Source organism: Mus caroli, unplaced genomic scaffold (assembly GCF_978045245.1).
Source record: "Mus caroli unplaced genomic scaffold, Mus_caroli_1 scaffold_13, whole genome shotgun sequence".
Classification (NCBI taxonomy): Eukaryota; Metazoa; Chordata; class Mammalia; order Rodentia; family Muridae; genus Mus; species Mus caroli.
The window spans coordinates 76,963,771-76,982,391 of NW_028227268.1; the positions used below are offsets into that span (position 1 = coordinate 76,963,771).

General features: G+C 46.6%; 1 protein-coding gene across 5 annotated transcripts in view; it reads left to right on the forward strand.

The window, feature by feature from the left end:
- Window positions 1–12,181: 12,181 nt before the first annotated feature.
- Cyfip2 (cytoplasmic FMR1 interacting protein 2) overlaps window positions 12,182–18,621 on the forward strand; it is a 119,241-nt gene continuing 112,801 nt past the window's right edge. For 2 of the 5 annotated variants that reach the window (XM_021175633.3, XM_021175634.3), the window contains exon 1: window positions 12,182–12,293. The gene's annotated coding sequence lies outside the window, so the exon portion shown is untranslated. The other 3 variants (XM_021175636.3, XM_085830086.1, XM_085830087.1) reach the window with 3 other exon arrangements.

An 18,621-nucleotide genomic window follows, 5' to 3' on the forward strand; every position in this document is an offset into this window, starting at 1 on the left:
AGATGCAGACACCCCCAGCCAAACAGTGGATAGAGCTTGGGGACTCTTATGGAAGAATAGAAAGAAGGATTGCAGGCCCCTAAAGGGATGGGAACTCCACAGGAAGACCAATAGAGTCAACTAACCTGGACCCTTGGTGCTCTCAGAGTCTGAACCACCAACCAAATAACATACACAGACTGAACCTAGGCCTCCCCACACATATGTAACAGATGTTCAACTTGGTCTTCATGAGGTCTCCAACAACTAGAATGGAAGCTATCCCAAAAGTTGTTGCTTGTACATGAGATATGTTCTTCTAACTGTGCTGCCTTGTCTGGTCTCAGTGGGAGAGGATGTGCCTAGCATCCTCAAGTCAACATAAACTTGAAGTGCCAGGGTAAGGGGGATACCCACAGGGTGTGTGTTGCGGCCTGCCCGCAGTCCACAACATGAACGGTTCAACTGAGAATGGCAGTTCAGGCTGAAAAGAGAGGAATCTAGACGGGGCGGAAGAAACAATGGAGCCAAGACAACAAGTTCTGATCAAGGCTCAATTTTACTATTTTCAGACACCCAGTTATAAAGGAAGGGGGAGGGAACCCAACATCCCGCCAAGCAACTCAGGGTCCAGTAGCAGGACGAACACGCGTGTGCCTCCAGGCAGCAAAGGCAGGTTCCAGCAGTGGGCGTGGCAGGACGAATGAGCACGTAGCTCCACCTTTGAGCAAGCAGGCTCCAGGCTGGGGGAAGGGAGGCCACATTTCCTCCCATCAGTCAACAAAACAAAAATAAAAAAGGGGGTGGCCTGAGGCAGAAAAATTATCTATGTTCAACAGTTCTGCCTGAGTTCTTAGGGCCAAGGAAAAAACCTATTTCTGTGGGATTCCCTAACTTTTCTAATGGTAAACTGTATCTGGCTAAGACTGTCTTTAAAGCACTGACGGAATAGCAGCGCTGGGCTGTAGGCTCTGACTTTATAATGCTAATTAGTGCTGAATAGGTAGCTACCTGTTTGCATTTTAAGTAGGGCGCTGGAACCCTGGCTGAGTTTTAACTAAACAAATCCAGAACAACACTGAGCTGATAATCCTCCGCAATTTTGGGTGAAAGGCAGGGGAAACAGTGAGAAGGGGTTAAGACCAGCTCTTTAGTACAAGGCCAGTTGGCTTTTTTATTTGGGTGGGAGGCAGTGAAGGGCTTGCTCTTACAACAGCAAGGTCTCCAACCTCTCTCCCCCCTATTAATTAAGTTTAAATAGGCAATGCTTAACAGAGGTGATCAAATGATTCTTTTCATCCATAGATGAGTGGGCCTTTAACCTTGACTTGGGTGGACATTGACCTGATTCCTCCCGTGAGCATTATAACAACTCACATCTGTGGCTCTTGGTATCTTTTGGGGAGGGGAGGCAGAGCCTTAAGTATTTTTGGTTTTTAGCTGGAGTCAGATACCAACCTCTTTCAAATCAGGTGTGTCGCACAGGGAACTCAGAAACGGTCAAGCTGGACCTTCCCTCCGCAGTAATCTCCTGCGCCAAGCGGTACCCATACTGTATTCATATGATTATGAATCAGTAGCGCAGTTCTGAGTTAATGCGCGGTCTCTATATGAGACTTGTCAACCTCAGATTTAGCAAGGCCTAGACAAGAATTATGTCAGTATTAACACCATTAATTTTGGTTAAAATAGGAGCTGAAAGTCTTTCCTCTTCATACCTGTTATTCCCTAGCCTGAGGAACTAAGGACACCTTGCAGTAACAGCAAGGGTGGAAAGCCAGAGGCCAGCTAAGGGACTAAGCCCATCTCTATCAAAATAAGAACTAATCTCTGTAAATATATATGAAATTTCTACTTCCCTAGTTCTCCTGGTAAATCTAAATCTTATCTTAGACTGAAAAGCCACATGCTGGGATGTCCTTGGAAGGGAGATTAGCAGTACCACCTGTTTGCTCTTAGGGGCGGAGAACCGGAGAATGTAGATTGACCTGCTTGAGAAAAGGAAGAATTCTAAACAATGAGAGTGTAGCAATGTAAATTTTCTGTTTGGAGAAGTCAAGGTACTTTATTTAGATGCAAATTGTAAAGCTAAAGTTAATCCGGCCTCTTGTAGGGGAATTGGCTCAGAGGAAAACAGTGTTTTTTGAGAGCTTCCACTCCCAGCTCAAGAGGAATTTTAGTCTTTAGAATGATACTTACGAGAAGAGACAGAATCTGTGTTTACCTGACGAATTAATCTCTCTGGTAGCCACCGTGTTTCATCTTTATCTCATGAAAAAACACAAACCGAGCCTCTTCCCCAGATTTGAACTGGATCTGGACCCTTCCATTTATTAGTCAGGGCGTCCTTCCATTTTACCAATGCATAAGAATTAGAAGTAACTGGGTGCCAGTGGCGTTCCGCTGCAGACTGACCTTTAATGTCAGTTTGCAAAAAGTTTAGGACAAATAAGGTGAAGGCAAGATGAGCCTTTGGTGACCTTGGGGGAAATGCTCTGAATTAACTTTGCTAGGTAATTTAGAATATAGGAATCTCTAATAATTGAACTGAATATTAGACCAGTCTAAGATTGAGTTAGAATGGCTGGTCACACTGAAGAAGAGTGAAAAATCATTATGACTCTATTAAATGACTAATTTTACTAAGTCTGAATATACAGTCTCTGATGTACTATTGCCATAAAGTTAAAAGGCTAGAAGCTAGTCTAAACTGGAAAAATGACAAGCAAGGATTTAAGGTAAACTTTCCTTGAGAAGCATTAGTTAATAAAATACTTTCCACTTAGGAAACAATATATACTGAAAGATTAAAACTTTTGGCTTCTTGTAAAGAAGCAGAAACAATAAACATTTTTCTTACATAATGTAAAGCTATATTAGCCATACGTAGAGGCAAAATTTTCTAGTGATTACCAGTTTACTAGAAGCAAAAATCTTTGAATTTAAGCATTATTTTAAACATCTGAATAGATCTTTAACACTGTTAAAAAGAAATTTTCTTGAACACAGGGAAAAACTTTTTTAGGCATTGTTTGCAAAACAAAAGAAAGGGCCACAAGCCGCTCTGGGACTGCCCAGAGCCCTGTATTGACTCAAAGGTAAAATACTTTTTAATCTGAGCATTAATCTTAAATTTGCAATCAAACTGCAAGCTGCAGTCAATGGAACAATGGCAGTTTTAACCATAATTTTTAAGTTTTTGTGCAAGGTTAGGATAATATCTACAACTTTGGGAAAGCAAAACCTATGTTTAAAACAATTTATCACTGTTAAAATCAATATTAGAAGCATTACTATCATATTACGAAGTTTGGATATCAATTAATACCTATGAATACCTATTAAAGCAAGCTCTAACGCTTTAATAAAGAGGCATTGCTTTATATCTTATCTTAAATTTTACTATTTAGGATAGGAACCACATTAATCATTATCTAAACTAGAAATATCTTAAGAGACTCAGCCTCTGAAGCTTAATCTCAAACTCTAACTCGCTTCAGGGCCTCACCAACTTTCTCCCAGGTTCCACAATCTATCGTTTCTTCTTCTTTGAACCATGGACAACAGCTATCTATCTTATCTAAAAAATTTCTTACTAATTGTACTTCAAGCCTTACTCCTTTGGCCCGAAGCAACTCCTGAAAGCTAAAAACAACCGCCTGATCCATGACTTTGAACCCTTCCGTCTTCCACCTAAGCAGCTTTCTAAAAAGCTGCGGCACACCGCCTGTCTCCGTATCTAGTTCCGATTAACGAACTACTGACCCCAAGCAGAAACAGTGTTGGGTCAGCACTGATTCAAACTTGATTCGTATCCTACTGCATCCTCAGCAACACTTTACAAAACTGAAATTTTTTAGGCTAGCGCTAGCATGTGTACCTGTCCGTTGCTCCGATGCTCCTCCGATACGAAGATCCTTTCCTTTCTTGTGGAGCTCCACACAGCAGTCGTTTCTCTTAGCATCCCTCTGCCATTCTTCAGGTCCCAGTTCTGGCGCCAACTGTTGCGGCCTGCCCGCAGTCCACAACACGAACGGTTCAACTGAGAATGGCAGTTCGCTGAAAAGAGAGGAATCTAGACGGGGCGGAAGAAACAATGGAGCTAAGACAACATCCTGATCAAAGCTCAATCCCACTATTTCCAGACACTCAGCCACAAAGGAAGGGGGAGGGAACCCAACATCCCGCCAAGCAACTCAGGGTCCAGTAGCAGGACGAACACGCGTGTGCCTCCAGGCAGCAAAGGCAGGTTCCAGCAGTGGGCGTGGCAGGACGAATGAGCACGTAGCTCCACCTTTGAGCAAGCAGGCTCCAGGCTGGGGGAAGGGAGGCCACAGGTGTGGACCCAACTGCTCAGAGGAGAGGGGAGGAAGGATGGGGAAGGATTCTGGGAAGGGGTTACTTGGAAGAGGGGCAGTGAGCAGGGTGTAAAGTAAATAAGTTAAAAAATTTTTAAAGCATTTTAGAAAGGCTTCTCCCCAAGAAATAATGTAGTTTGGGCTTATAGAGCCATGGAATTATGAAAATATTATTAGCAGAAATGTAGAGATAAGCTTATTTAACACATGAGTAGTCACCTACTGTGGTGATTTAAGACAGTAGAAGGAGAGCTTATCCACAAAGTGACTTTGAAATGTGTCACTCCTAAGGAGTGACACAGAGGAAAATAACAACCAAGGAGTACAGCCACTTCTTAAAATTGTGTGTACCTCCAAAATTCCTACTGAGACTTAACTCTCAAAGTGATACAATTCAGAGATGGGACCTTTCAGAGTTAGAGGTAGCTAGGTCATGAGGGCTCTACTCTTGCAAATAGGGTTGGCACCTTATATGAAGATTGGGAGAGTCTGTTGGTTTCTTCATGGTCTTTGAGTTTCTACTCCTGTTATAAAGCACCATGGCCAAAAGCAACTTGGGGAGAAGGGGGGAGGGTAATTTCAGTTTACAATTCTCAGGTCACACTCTATCAATGAAGGAAGTCAGGGTGGAACCTGGAGGCAGGAATTGAAGCAGAGGCCATGAAGGAGTGCTGCTTACTGGCTTGCTTGCCCTGTTTTCTTATAGCACCCAGGGCTGCTAGCCCAGAACTGGCACCAGCCACAGTGAGCACACCTAGGCACATCAATCGTCAATCGAGAAAATGGCCCCACATGCTTGCCCTCAGGTCAGTCTGATTGGGAGCATTTTCTCGGTTGAGATTAGCTGGCATGGTTCTGTTCCCTCACTCTTCCACAGTGTGAAGATGCAGCAAAAAGAACCTTGCTGTCTTCCTCAGGGAATGGAGAAGGAGCTCTCAAGACATGCAATATTCTGGAGCCTTGAATCCTGGACTTCCCAGCCTCTACCACTGTGAAAAATTAACCGACGTTGTTTACAATTACCCAGTCCAAGCGACTTTGTTATAAGAGTCCAAATGGACTGATAGAGTTGTCACTCAGGGTTCAAATGCATGAGGTGGTCACTTGCAATGGAAAGAATCACCAAAGCATGCCACCTTGAAGAGACAGAAACTTGAGTGAGGGACAGAGGATGTCTGTCCTCCCTTCCCCCCATCTATGGCTGGAACTTCATGTTTGTCCAGCCTAACTGGATAAGTGATAAGAAAACCCTCCCGCAACAGTCCAGAGGCAAGTCTCAGGGGCAGCCAGCAAAGTAAGAATACAGGAGTGGGCATGGGAGAACCAGACACAGGTACAGACATCAGGATTTCCTGCAAGGAGTTCACAAGCTGGTATCATATCCAAGACACAGAGAGAGAGAGAGACAGAGACAGGGAGACAGAGACAGAGAGACAGAGACAGAGAGGAGAGAAGAGGGAGACAGGGAGAGAGAGAGAGAGGGAGAGGGAGAGGGAGAGGGAGAGGGAGAGAGAGAGAGAGAGAGAGAGAGAGAGAGAGAGAGAGAGAGAGAGAGAGAGAGAGAGAGAGAGCGAGCTTGGCCTTACTGTTTGTGGATTCTATATTTGACTATTAGCTGAGGCTTATTCATAGCTATGAGAATTTTGTGATGTTCTTCATGTAGTTCCTAGTTGATAAAAACAAAACATTCTACACCTTTGTCTCTCTCAGCTTTCTTGCTGTGGTCTTTTTGTGATCTACTTAATGCCACTTTATGTTGTTTATGTTGGTGGATTTAGTGCTTGATATGGCCACATACCGGAAGAATAGGGATTGGGGTTTTTCACCCAAAAAAATGCAGGAAAAAATCAGAAAAATGTATCTGATAAGCTTTGTTTAAGCAATAGTTATAGGGCTGTTAACCACAATATGATGTAATGAATACAAAGTGAATATTAGGAGCTGGGTAGAGTGCTTGCCTGGCATGCACAAAGCACTGGGTCCCAGCTTCAGCACCATGTAAAGTGAGTGTTATGGCACATGCCTGCAATCTGAGCAGGGAGGTGAAGGGAGGGTGGGAAGGGCAAGGTGAGCCTCAGCTATAAGGTGTGGTAAAGGTCAGACTCTTATGACCCTGCCTCAAAAAGTGCACTAAATGAAGTTGGTTTTGAATAGGAAAATGCATGAAATAAGAGTACACACACACACACACACACCTTGATTGGCTGAGAAACTGTGACCAGGGATGGAGGGACCTTATCCTTTATTTCTTTTCCTTAGAAACAATGGCTTAGTATTCACAAATTCATACTGTGTTCATGGTCATTACCAAGAATTGTCTATAATTAGAAAGGGTTATTTTGAGTTATCAGATGGAGCTATGGCCACAAAAACAGCAAACACACGAAGAATAAGTACTTGCATCTGAGGAAACAGGGAAGGCATCAGAGAGAGTCTTAGCCACAGTGTGAAGGGAGTTCCCTGGGAGAAGACGTGTGAACGGTCACTTCGAGCACAGTCAGCATGCAAGAGGATATCCACGTTCTTTCCCTACTTTAGTCTACCTTAGAACCAGCCAGCAGACTTGAGGCCTGAGCCAGCACACCACAGGTGCACTAACAGGAGCGTTTGCTGAAGGAGCCTGACAGATTCTACCTCCTCGTCCTCTGGGTTGATGACCCACTTCCAACCCCTCTACACCCTCAGAGCTATTATAGAAATTGCTCAAAGACTGATTTGGATGTAGATGTGCCCACAAACTGAGACAAACAACTCAGACTTTTGCTTGCTTTCCCATGTTGGCCTTCTAGAAGCACATTGATGCCTAGGGCTGTTTGATCTCCCTGGCCTTTGTGGCATAACATCAGGAGGGGGTGCCCCAGAGGAGGAATCAGTATCAGAGAGGATGCTGACATACTTTTGGATGTGGAGTTTGGACTGTTGAAGCTTAATCAAAGTCCTGAGTCCTCCTTAGGGATCATTTGAAATGCAGTCCATGTTTAATAATAGCAACAGTAGCTCCAATTCTTGAGCATTTGCCATGTATCAGACTCTGCTTAGTCTGGTATATTTATCTTGCACAAGTGCCTAAGGAGAAGGTACAGTAATATCTTCCCAATTTTACAAATAAAGAGAGCCAGGGCTCAATGAGTTGTGGAAATCACTTATGGTCCTACAGTTAATAAGTAGAAGATTGGGAGCCTGGAGTCAGCCCTGGCCATCTCCATGTCCCAGTGCTCACAACTGTTCTGTGACAGCATTATAGAGCCACTGGCCTCTGAGCATGCAGGGGGCCTGGAGCTGTGCCTTGGTTTCACTGTCACAGTCCAAGTTTTCTAAGATCGTCCTTTTTAGCTCTTACCTGAAATGATCATAGTGAGGGTTGTTTAAATTAAAATTTACCATCAAGGTCAGAGCCTCATGGGAGGTTAGGTCCCTTGATGTGTCAGAAACAATGCAGTGACAAGAATACAGCATGGAGGGAGAGTGTGTCTTTCAGATGGATGGAGTAGCAATGTCTTGACAGTAAAATAAGTCACTGACACAGCAACTGGCTCCTAATAAGCAGTCAGTGACTATCAGGTGAAATGTGAAATATCTCTCTCTCTCTCTCTCTCTCTCTCTCTCTCTCTCTCTCTCTCTCTCTCTCTCTCTCTCTATCTCTCTCTCTCTCTCCACAAGGTTTCTCTGCGTAGCTCTGGCTCCTGGCTTCCCTGGAACTCTCCTTATAGACCAGACGAGCCTCGAACTTACAGAGATTCACCTGCCTCTGCCTCTGCCTCTGCCTCTGCCTCTGCCTCTGCCTCTGCCTCTGCCTCTGCCTCTGCCTCTGCCTCTGCCTCTGCCTCTGCCTCTGCCTCTGCCTCTGCCTCTGCCTCTGTCGTCTCTGCCTTCCAGAGTGCTGAGATTAAAGGCATGTACCACCAATGCTGGACGAATGTTCCCCTTAGCAAATAATTTTGGAGTCTAAGAAACAAGTCTAAGAAACACTAAAACAACCTATTTCCCTAGAGAAAGAGCTAGGGTCTGGTACCAGTCAGCATTCTGTAACTTTTCCCCTTTGTGGGCCTGAGACAATGCAGAGCATTATATAGTGACTGATCTAAATTGCATGACTGATGATGAAGTGTTTCTTTGCTTCCTAGCAATATAAATGCTTAGAACCAAATACGAAGTGCCACAGGGTGAGTACGTGGAGGTGTCTTTTTTTTCCATTTGGAATTATAATTAGTTCTGCCTCCCTTTTGCATTTACACATTTTTTTCTTCCTTCTTACAAAATTCTTCACTGATATTTTTTATTATTTTTCTTTTTAATTATACTTACTATATGTATGTGTGTGGGCCCATCTGTGACACCATGCATATATAAAGGTCAGATGACAATTTGAGGAAGTCAATTCTCTTCTTCTACCATGTGGGGGCCCAGGGATCGAACCCTTATCATCAGACTTGGCCACAAATGCCTTTACCTATACCAGCTCATTTATGTTTTAACTTCAATATACTCTGTCCCAGCAATGAACATTAAAAGTGGTTTTGGAATAAGGTAGCATATGAATACAGAATTTTTTCTCTGGGAAAGGGCACGAGGCATGCAGTTGTGGAAGACAGTTTAGGTTTGGATTCATTTACCTTGGGCAAGATTCTTAACTGGCCTTAGCTTCAGTTATTGAGTGAAACACATGATTGAATTCTCCTAATAGAGTGTTGTGGAGGTTAAATGGAGTGATGCTCTGGGTAATAGTTATTATGTTCTGTTTTCCATCCAAGTCCCTCCACTACTGGTGGCCATGAAGCCGTGTCTGGTGATGGTCTTTCAGTGGAGCCTTTCTACAGGCAAGCACTGTTGCTATCCCTGGAACCCTAATATATAACCTACCACCTTGCAAATGGCAGAGCAGTTCTCCTTCGGTAGCCCACGTCTTCTCACTGCTGTCCGTACTGCCTGAGCTGAGATACGAAGGAAATCTGAGGGTAGCAGACAAACAGCTACAAATAAATTTTAATGGTCAAGTGGAAGGGTTTGCCTTGAGCACTTCATTCAACCCATTTCTCTGAACTGTTATTTTCCAGACTCCATGCCAGGCTCTGAAGATCCTCCAAGATATAAGACATAGACATCCCTTCTCTCTTGGATAAAGTCTAATTGAGGGATGCAGCCAAATGTAGGCACAGCTATGACAACAGAAGAGTAAATGCGATATGAGAAGGATGAAGGATGCCCAGGGAGTTACAGAAGCATAAAGGATGACTCCATACCTAGCCCAGCCAAAGGAGGAATTTGGGAGGAGTAACAGCAAGGCAGATACCAAAAGGATGAACAAAAGTCAAGCAGGTGACCTATGAGAAAGCACCGAAGAAGGACGGTACCAGAGAACTGAGCCTCCCATCAAGAAGCTTGACTTGTGCAAAGGTCAGACAGAAGATAGAACACATCAGCTTTAGGGAACTAACGGGATCCTTTTAGCTGAATCATAGCAGATTTGTTCACATGGGAAGAACCTTGACAGATCATAGATCATGAGGTCCCCATGAGGCCACCCTAGAGGCTAGGCTCCATCCCAAGTGCCGTGTGAAGCGAATGAAGCACCCCTACTCCGAGAAGCAAACACCCTCTGTTTCAACTTATGTAATTCTCTGCATACAGAGGCATGTTGGAGTGTAGCCAAACTAGTTACATTTATAAATGGGGAAACCGGGAGAGAGAGGTAAAACGACTTGCTTAAGATTGCTCTTCAGTTGGTTGCAAAACTCAAACACAAGCAAGCAAGTCTGTGGCATTTAATGTAAAAGCCCATGGTGCATCTCCTCTCCGGGCAGATAGAACCCAACAGCCAGGGAAACTAAAGTGCCATAACATACAACTACATACGTAATGTTAGCTGTTTTATGCTATTGTTTCCAAACAGATTCTCTCTGAAAAGAGAAAAGACAAAGAAGGAGCAACATGGAGAAATATGTCTCTGAGAAGATAAAAACACCTCAAATAATCGCCCTTTCAGGATGAAAACCCAAGGAACGGGGATTCTCGTTCGTAAGCGTCTGCAGCCACTGTGGACTGAAATCCTGAGGATCCTGGTGGAAAAAAAAATGAATTTTAAAGTAAGAAGAAACCTGAATTCTGTTTTTAAAGCCATCCCCCACAAACACCCCCACAGCTTTCTCACATGGCATCAGAAGGGGGAAAAATGTATGTGTGTCGCTATATATATAAGTCATTGCTTCTGAAATAGCAATTTAAATTAGACAAGTGATGTAACATCAAACCACACGGGAGCGTGGTTTCTGAGCCCCGGGGGAAGCATGTGAGATGTAGCTAAGTCTTCTCAAGTCCTTGTCTGAGATTTGCCTACAGTGGCTTCTCTATCAGTAGCCATTTACAGGGAACAACTGTGCAAGTCTAAATTTGTGGCGTCTGGCAAGCATTGGAGAAGGTTCTCATGACCCAAGATTTTATTCCTTGTTGCTATATACCTAAATCAGGCTCTCAAGTACTTTCCAGTTAGTTCCCCTAAGAGGGCAGGCTGAAGAGATGGCTCAGCAGTTGGGAGCAGTGAAGACCTGAGTTCAATTCCCAGCACCTACATGGCATCTCACAATTATCTGTATCTCCAGTTCCAGATTATTCCTGGCACCAGGCATGCATGTGGTACACATATATGTGCATGCAGGCAAAATGCCCATACACACAGGATAAAATAAATACTTTATTTATATATTTTTTAAAAAAGGTACCCAGAGCAACTATTATTTCCTTTATTGCAGGTATTGCATCTCCCACTCAGAGCAGTACCATGCTGGGGTGGGTACAGGTCAGGACTGAATGCAGCTGGACTCATCCCTACCTAAAGGCCTCCGGGCTATGTCCCAAGGAGCAATGGATTCTTTGAAGAGCCCCTAAGCAAGCATCTAAGAAAAGCTCCTGTCTTCTCAACTTCTTCCTAGGTTTGCCTAAAAGTCTGTATATCTTGATTTTGTCCATGAGTCAATTCTACCTCAATGGGATCGACATGGACACACACACACACACACACACACACACACAAAATAGCTGTAGATTTTTACACTAAGAAATGGAAAGGAAGTAGATGTTTCTCTTTGTTTTTAAATTATTACATTTATTTAGTGTGTGTGTGTGTGTGGGGGTGTGTGTGTATGTGCCTGTGTGTCCGTGTAATGTGCATATATGCATGTGGGTGGAGGTCAGAAGACAATATACAGAAGCTGTCTCTCCCCTTCTATCTTGTGGACCCTGGGAATCGAACTCAGGTCATCAGGCTTGGCTGCAAGCGCTTTGTCCCGCTGAGCCTGTGCCCTCTGAGCCTGTGCCCTCTGGGAAGTTATTCTTCAAGTGGTGGAAGGGCTCAACCTCTCGCTTAGTCTGCTCCCTTCTTTGGAAAACCAGCTGTCATTGGACTCCTGTTAGATCAGTTAATGCTGGCGAATAATAAGCTTTAAGCGAGCAGGGGCTTTACTGTACACTAGTGCGTGCCTGTCTCTGGGCAAGATGCTTGGAACAAAACAGGTAGTCGATAATGATGTGGTGAATAAATGACTATATGAAAATAATTTGACACCGGGTTGATGCGAAAGGAGCTGACGCTTCCTTCCTTCTGGAGTGGCAGGTGTCGCTGGTGATGCAGGCAGCAGCAGGAAAGTCGTCCCTCCTCCACCTCCAGAGTCCGGAGGCTGGATACTCTAAGGCTGGAAGGTATGGGTTCAGGAGGTTGCAGGTCAGGGGTGCACAGGGAGCCCCTCGCCGCAGCCATTTCCGGCTCTTTGTGTGACAGCAGCCGCGGCGAAGGGGCTGGGCACCGCGGCCAGGGGAGGAGCCGCGGCAGGCGGAGAGGCGGGGCCGCGGGCGTGGCGCGGCGGTCCGCCGGCGTAGCGGCGGAGCGGGGCTAAGCATCCTGCGCCCCGGCGCGGGGCCCTGCGGTAGCCTCGGGTCCCTCCCCTGGACCTGCCATCGAACCAGGTAAGGGACTCTCGGAGACAACAGGGCTGATGCAGGAACCGAAATGCTGCCTAGGCGGAGGATGCGCTCCTGAGGATGCGCGAGGGGCGGGCGCCACTTCTCCCAGTCCGCTGGGGGCGCTTGGCTTGGCGCCCGAGGCTACAGGGCTCCGGGTCCCTGGAGGCCCGGCTACAGGCCCTGTGTTGTCCCTTCTCCCCTCGGCCGCCCCGGGCGCCCTGGGTAGGGAGCGTATTCTAGAAGTCGTGGGTACAGCGCAGAGCTCCGCGCAGCAGCCTCAGCCGCAGCCACAGCAGGTGCGTGGCCTGGGCCGGAGCCGTCCGCCCTAAAAGGAGGCAGGGATAGTCTCGGGGACCAGGGATACCTGCAGGGGCCACAAGCCCAGAGGGGGCCACATCCCTGCACCTACATACTGCAGATCGCCGGGCAGTCCCCGCCTCTGCGGTCGCGGCCACCATCATTCAGCCAAGGCCAGAGAGAGCTGCCTGGGCCCGCCTGACAGGCAAGGGGGTACTGGGCGCCCGCGGTGAACCGAAGCCGGGTGGGGCTGGGGCCGCAGCGGCACGGTTTGGGAGAGGAAAGCTCTGAGGAGCCGGGAGGCACGGCTGACCTGCTTCGAAGCGTTCTGGCCTATACTAGCGCCTCTCCCCTGGATGGCTTTGGGGAGGAGGAAGGTGGGGTGATGGAATCCTAGGGGTCAAGGTTTCCTTCGTATTTAGCTGCCCACCTGTCTGTTGTGGAAGATTGCCACATCACCTTCAGGAAGGTAAGCCCTCCTGTGTGTACAGGAAGAGGAGTAGCTTGTGGCTAAGGGTGGGGGCAGGGAGCATGGTTGAACCGACTGATGGTTTTCTCCCGCGACTGTGTTTTCCAGTCCAGACTTAGAACTTGGCTAGCCCAGTTCTTTAGTGCCCACAGCCCCACAGTTGGGCAGGAAGACTTAGGGATCAGACTGCCGACTGACTGTTGCTCCTAAACAACCATTTCTACCTCTTGACCCCTCCCCTTAGAAGTGACTAGCCTTATTCTTTGGCACAGGCCCTGCTAGAACCATTGCCTAGCACTCAGTGACACCCCCCTCCCGCCATTGTCGGAGGACAAAAATATAGGTTAATATCTATAGTCGGGATTATAAGTCCTTAAAGGTAGTTAGTTGTCCCTACCACCATCCCCCCTTCTGTGGCTTTCTCCCCCCTCCACCCGATGCTCCGTGGGTCCCTTCTCTCCTGTCAAACTTGCTTGAGAAAGGAGCCAGTGAGTGGTGTTTATCTTGAAGAGCTAAATACAAAAGGTTTTCCCATTGGATGTAGAGCAGGTGCTTCTTAAGTCATGGGATCAGAAAGGAAGCCGAGGATAGGAGACATTTTAATAGGAAGCAGAGCTGAAGTCAAAATATTTGCTATCTCTAATGGTTGACTTTCCGATGTAAGCTAGATGTGGCACTAATACTGTGGTCAGAATGGCCTATCTGGCAGCTGCCAGCTTCGTTTTCTGTCAAGGGCTGCTTTGGCCTGGTAGGCAGGAGTACTGTAGGAGTGTGTGTGTGTGTGTGTGTGTGTGTGTGTGTGTGTGTGTGTGTGCGTGTGAGAGAGAGAGAGAGAGAGAGAGAGAGAGAGAGGTCAGGGGTTACTGTCAGCAGAAGGCTTTTGTTGATCACCAGTCTCTCCTTGAGGGGTGTGAAATGTGCCCGTGGAGAGTTCCTTACTGGAGCTAGCTGCCATCTGCCCTGACAGTTATGAAGCCACAGACTGCACACTGCTGCTTACAAAGCCAGTGCCCCTGGGTACTTCTGCTTGCTGAGCCCCAGGCCGGTGGCATTCGCTCACTAATCGTCTCTATTATAGTTCCTGGCCAGTTCTGACTGGTTCTATAGGAACCCAAGACTGCCTTGTTCCCTAATGTGGTGGAAAATGGAAAGAAAAAGCGTGAGTTAGGCATTAGGCCAGAAGTGGGGGGTGGGGTGGGGCACAGGTTTGGAGACTCTTGCTCAGATCAGATCACATGGAGAAGTAATTTAACAGCTAGCCAAGGGCCCCGGTAACAGAAGTGCACCCTTCAGTGGTCACTGGGCCTCTGAGGCTGCCATTGACCTGAAAGCTAAATTAGGTGATGAATAGGCAACAGGCTAATTAGCATTGGGAACAGCATTGCTGGAAAACAGTATAGGGCTCCTGTCCTCACATCTCAGCCCCAGCCTCCATGCTCAAAGAGGCTTCTTTGGGCCCCTGTTAGCCCCAGGGTTCCACCAAGAGCTTCACAAAATGCTCTTTCTGTAGCCTCCATGTGGCCACCATAACAATGAGTCTATTTCTTTACTGGCAAGTATTAATTATTCACTTATAGTTGACGAAACCAGACGTCAGTCACCTCATTGGAGCCTTTGTGAAAGGCCTTTGGTCTTGTCAATTTGAGAAGCAAAGCCATATCTAGGGTCCGGTGAATGGCCTTGGCGATTGTAGCTGGAGGTGGTTGGTGGATGGGGAAGGCAGCGGTATGTGCCTTGCAGACTGTGAATCCTGTGACTCGGAGGCCAGCTGTGGTGGGGGAGGGGCCAGTGAATCTTTGGATGTTCTTATTAAAAGAAGGATGCACGAAAGCTCTGAATAGTGTGTGGCACACAAGCAGTCTCCTATTTATATCCCTATTGCCGTGATGCATTATTTACACGATCGCCGAGAATTTGGTTCACGTGCATAGTCAATTCACGGTCCTCTCCGACCTCTTCACTTCTGGGACTTATCTGAATCGTGCTTTTTCAAGGGGACTTGGTCTGCTGGATCAGTTGGTACGTGCCAGAGACATTAGAAAGGCATGTGATCAGACAAGGTGTTGGCCAGGGCTTCACCTGGCAACTGCTGAAAGTGAACGAGGTTGAACTTGAGTTGGCAGGAGGACGGGGTGGGGGCAGGAGAGCAGCGGTAATTCTCGCGTTTCAGCACACAGAGCCCGGGAAGAATGTCTTCCTCTGTGTATTCAGCATTTTGCAACCAATTCAAAAATGTCAAGGGCAAGCTTGGCTTTAGTCTGGGATGGACAGGGCAGCACAGTGAGGCTAGGACTGGGATTCCTCCTAGGCTTCCTGAGTGCCTTTAACTTGGCCACTGCCTTTTCCGACTTCAACAATTGAGCAATGGAAAGCAGTCCACTAAGCCTGTCACCTATCTGTTGCCACCAAAGCCCTGGGATGAGATAATGTCTGTGAAGCCCCAGGTGGAGAAGAAGTCATGGAAAGAGGAAGAGAACGGGACTCCCGAGCATGGCTCTTTTGGATGCATGCCTCCATTCTTAAAGGAACGATTTATTAACTGTATTTTGCGTGTCAGTTTTAAGAGTTGGTTCTGTGGCTTCTCTGTGCCTTGGAGCCAAAAGGAAACTGAAAGGCACTTTGTGGCTCACAGGTTCTGTAATGTCCTTATCTGTGTAAAAACACATCAGGATCCACTCAGTGTGTGAAGGTTATCTGCTAGGATGCAAAAGTTCGGGCGGTAGCCTTGGAGCTATGGCCATTGTAAACTGTGCGTGTGATTTGCCACAGAAGACATCCACTGAAGCAGTGCTTTTTAGGCTCTGGCAACAGAGGAGAAATGAATCAAGTGCAAATTCTTGAGAGAAATGGTTTCAGGGGACAGAGCTGACTGCAGCGGACTTTCTTGAAGGGCTCATGCTGCCTGGGTGGCACTTCGAAAGCCTCGTGTCATCTCAGAAGCAGTATGATGACAGAGGAAAGCAAATAGAACCTCCCAAAAGGAAGAGGCCCAGTGATGACCTCATTGGGGGTGGCACATTTTGATTGGGTGCTGACCTCAGCAGCCAGTCTTCTCACAGTAGAAATTCTCAGACTCCAATCCCTAGGCGGGCTGGAGGGACTTTCTTTGTATGGCTGCTTGTAAATCTCACAAAAATGCACACGACAAGAGCAACTTAAGGAAGAAAGGATTTCTTTGGGTTTGCAGTTGAAAGGGGTACAGTCCATCATGACAGCAGGAGCATGAAGCAGCTGGTCACACTGTATGCTGACTCAGGAGTTGGAGAAAGATGACTGTTGGTACTCAGCTTGTTATTTATTAATCGTCACCACCACCATCGTCATCAATATTTCTTTCTATTTATTCTGTGATGAAGCCCATGGGGAGGTGCCACTTACTCAGTGCCGATGGTAGACGTTCCCTCCTTAGTCAAACCTTCCTGGAGTCACTTTCAGAGTTTACATCCTGTTATGTTGACAGTTACGATGAACTGTGACAGGATGTGAGGCTTTCTACAGAAAGTAAAGGTGATGGACCGATGAGGCGACCTTAGGAAACTCCAAAGTTTGGACCAGGTCCCTCTGGGGGGGGATTAAGAAACAAGCTAGGGCTGACTGTGAGAATTGTCCAGCTTTCCCCGAAGGCCTGTGCGATGGTTTATATCTGCTTGGCTCAGGGAGTGGCACTATTAGAAGGTGTGGTCCTGTTGGAGTAGGTGTGTCACTGTGGGTGTGGGCTTTAAGACCCTCATCCTAGCTGCCTGGAAGTAAGCATTCTGCTAGCAGCCTTCAAATGAAGATGTAGAACTCTCAGCTCCTCCTGCACCATGCCTGCCTGGATGCTGCCATGTTCCTGCCTTGAGGATAATGGACTGAACCTGTGAACCTGTAAGCCAGCTCCAATTAAATGTTGTCCTTATAAGAGTTGCCTTGGTCACGGTGTCTGTTCACAGCAGTAAAACCCTAAGACAGCCCATAAACTCAAAGAGTATACAGGGCAGACCCTCATCTCAGAAACTCATTATCTCAGTACTGAGGCATACTTCCGTGTGTGCCTTTAAAATGTGATGCTTTACGATCGACTCCAGCAGCATGTGAATCGTGAGGTAATAATTACAATCTAAAAGTCTCCCTTCAATGTCCAAATCTGTTACAGCTCCATGTGGGAAGGAGACATGATATAGTAGGCAATAGGGACTATAGGATGAGAGAATCATCTACAGAGGTTTCCTTAGCTTCTTGGAAGAGTAGACAAGGAAGGCTTCTGAAGATGTGGTGCCTCGAGGGACCATGATATTGTTTCAAATTCTTAACAACAAAAAAACAACAGGAGACATGAATTTGGGTCATTGGCTCATGTAGTCAATACATCATTAAACATTGATGAATATGCCGTGCCCAGTGTCCCTCCCCCTGTGCTAGTTGGAGGAGTCAGACCCAGAAAAGAAGTCTATTCCTGGCATCGGTGGTAACCCAGAGAGTCTGTAAGTGTATGAAGCGGTTAGTGACAGGATGAGAGGCTTGAGAGTTCCATACCATGAGTTCTGTGGGAGTGTGGGAGAGTATAGCTGCTGTGAGAGGGGCTGACCTGTTTATTCTTGTTATTCTAGAACACTGGCTTCCACAGGGCCATTTCCATACGAGCATGTAGTTTACTTCAAGCATTCCCCACCCCCATCCCCCACCCCACCCCGCTCGTCACCTTTCTCCTCCTCCCCCCACCACATTAGTCCTGTCTCTTCCTCTAGACACTTGCTTCTCCTTTCCTCCCGATCTGTTCATAGGAGATTTTATGCATCTGTATAAAATCTAGGTCCCATGGATGAGAGAAGACATTTGCCTTATCTGAGACTGTCTTAATTCTCTGGATTTGATGAGCTCCAGTCGCGTCCATTTTTCTGCACACGAAATAATTTTAGTTTTATGGCTAAAAACCCATTCCATTGCCTACATGAGCAACATTTTCCTTACATTCAGAATAGGTCGATCGAGGCCTGGCTCTGGACACAGGGTAGGATTTGAGAAGAGGAGGAAACAAGCCACAAAGCTGTGGCCGTGGTTTGAGCAAAGGCACACACAGCCAGGATGTCCTTGAAGAGACTGGTGACCCTGTATACTCTGGCCACCGTGGGCAGATGGTCCAAGCTGCGGAAGTGTAGCTTCAAGCATGCTCCTTATATGGAGACAAATGTTCCACCTAGCACCAGAATCATTTGCCTACGGGTTAGAAAGGCCCAGGGAGAAAAGATCAAGTACAGTGATTTTCTCTTTTTCTTTTCTTTTCTTTTTTTTAAACCTACATGCTGTACAGTAGTCACATGATTGGTGTGACTGCATCAATCTTTCCATGCTCTGTAGAAAGGACAAACACGTTAGACGTGATATGGTGGGGACACTTTGAAATCTCTCCTCCTGCTTTACAAAATGCAGCATGTTTGCAGACCTCAGTGCTTGAACTGTGAGTTGTAACAAATCCTACCACACAGCCTCTCACATCATGGTGGAGGTTACCGGCACTCTAGCTTTCCTATATTTTCTTGTGTGAGTGTGTGTGTGTGTGTATGCAAATGGAGGCTGTGGGTCAAC